Below are 2,500 nucleotides of genomic sequence, written 5' to 3' on the forward strand. Positions count from 1 at the left end.
CATCTCCTCAGCATTACAGATAGCCAAGAGGAACTTGATGCTGCAACCGAAACTATTGACTCTCTCCTTACTAGCACTTTAGACATAGTTGCTCCCCGGCGCTTAAAGAAGATTAAAGCAAATAATCCAACGCCGTGGTACAACGAGCACACTCGGGCCCTTAAAACAGCAGCCAGAAAAATGGAGCGCAGCTGGAAGAAAACAAAACTGGAGGTTTTTCGCAATTTGTGGAAAGAGAGCATGATGGCATACAGAAAGGCCATAAAAACTGCTAGATCTGCTTATTTCTCATCTCTTTTAGAAGAAAACAAACACAACCCTAAGTGCTTATTCGATACAGTGGCTAAATTACCTCAAAATAAAGCTTCAACTTCTGATATCTGTGAACAGCAGAGCAGTAATGACTTTATGAACTTCTTTATTAGTAAGATTGATAATATTAGGAATACAATTATAACCATGCAGCGTCTACAGTATCACTTCAGACAGAGCATTGGAGCGTCACTGAGTAAAAAATACAGTCATTCACTGCTATAGGAGACACACACACACAGCTATAGGAGGAGAACACACACACACACACACACACAGCTATAGGAGGAGAACACACACACACAGCTATAGGAGGAGAACACACACACACACACACAGCTATAGGAGGAGAACACACACACACACACACACACACACAGCTATAGGAGGAGAACACACACACACACACTCATTCACTGCAATAGGAGGAGAACACAGACACACACACACACACACACACACAGGTCGTCAGTGAGGAACCTGGGTGTGCTCTTTGATACCAATCATGAAAGCCACGTTTCTAGCATCTTAAAAATATATCTAAACTACGGCACATGCTCTCAGTGCCAAATGCTGAACAGTTAGTCGATGCGTTCATGAGCTCAAGGCTAGATTACTGTAATGCTCTACTGGGTGGTTGCCCTGCTCGCTTAATAAACAAACTCCAGCTGGTCCATGATAGATAGATAGATAGATAGATAGATAGATAGATAGATAGATAGATAGATAGATAGATAGATAGATAGATAGATAGATAGATAGATAGATAGATAGATAGATAGATAGATAGATAGATAGATAGATAGATAGATAGATAGATAGATAGATAGATAGATAGATAGATAGATAGATAGATAGATAGATAGATAGATAGATTATTGTAATGCTCTACTGGGTGGCTGCCCTGCTCGCTTAATAAACAAACTCCAGCTGGTCCATGATAGATAGATAGATAGATAGATAGATAGATAGATAGATAGATAGATAGACAGACAGACAGACAGACAGACAGACAGACAGACAGACAGACAGTTCTGTCAACACTGCCCTGGCTCCCTATTAAACATCGCACACATTTTAAATCTTGCTTATTCCTCAAAGCACTGAATGGTTCAGCTCCAGTACTTAAGCGAGCTCTTAACACATTATACTCCATCACGTCTACTGCGTCTCTAAACTCTGGAACTCTGCCAGTTTAAATCTAGACTAAAAACACATCTCTTTACTATGGCATACACACAGAACGTTATTAACTCTCATTATTCAGATCAGTTGACTGATTGTTCGGCTGCATTAACGAGGTCAGCCGGAACCGGGAACACTTCCCATAACACCTGATGTACTCGTTACATCATCAGAAGAGCGGCATCTACACTAATGTTAGTCTCTCTGTTTATCCCGAGGTTTACTGCAGTCGGCCGGATCCAGGCCGTGTTAGGGTTAGTGTGTGTGTGTGTGTGTGTGTGTGTGTGTGTGTGTGTGTGTGCCGTGTCCCGATTGGATGGTGGACCTGCGTCTGGACATGACCAGCTCATCCTGGAGAGTCTGCTGAGACCAATTGCCTCACCGGCACGTCATCCTCAATAAACCCGTCTCCGGCGCAATAACTCCGATCTTTCATGTATTCATACTCTCGTGTAATCGACGCCCCATCCTCAATAAACCCGTCTCTTGCGTGATACCCAGAACTCTTCAATATTCGGCTCTAATCTGAGCTCTGAGCTGTGCGGTGTCCAGAATAATAATCCTCCACTGTGTGTTAATAGGCCAGAGGAGAACTGAGTCTGGTTTCTCTAAGGTTTATTTTTCTCCATCATGCCCTGATGGAGTTTCGGTTCCTTTGGTCGCCTTTGGCTTGGCTTGCTCAGTTGGGGACACTAACATTATGATCAGAGTTATTCAACTAAATATACAAATAACATTAATGAATGAGGTCTTATTTAATTCTATAAACTAGCCAAATCAAATGTTGTTGCAATATTGTCCTGTTTAAGGGTTAGGTTCCTGTGAAGCTGCTTTGAAACAATCATCATTGTAAAAGCGCTTTATAAATAAAGTTGATTGATTGTGTGAGTGTGTGTGGGTGTGTGAGAGTGTGTGTTAGTGTGAGAGAGTGTGTGAGTGTGTGTGTGTGTGTGAGAGAGTGTGTGAGTGTGTGTGTGAGAGTGTGTGTGTGTGTGTGAGAGAG

The 2,500-nt window shown here is 42.2% G+C and overlaps 1 protein-coding gene across 2 annotated transcripts in view; it reads right to left on the minus strand.

Moving 5' to 3' along the window:
* homer2 (homer scaffold protein 2) overlaps window positions 1-2,500 on the minus strand; it is a 43,496-nt gene that overhangs the window by 19,525 nt on the left and 21,471 nt on the right. The gene's annotated exons all lie outside the window — the stretch shown is intronic.

The sequence above is a fragment of the Pseudorasbora parva genome, chromosome 16 (genome assembly GCF_024679245.1).
Source record: "Pseudorasbora parva isolate DD20220531a chromosome 16, ASM2467924v1, whole genome shotgun sequence".
NCBI lineage: Eukaryota > Metazoa > Chordata > Actinopteri > Cypriniformes > Gobionidae > Pseudorasbora > Pseudorasbora parva.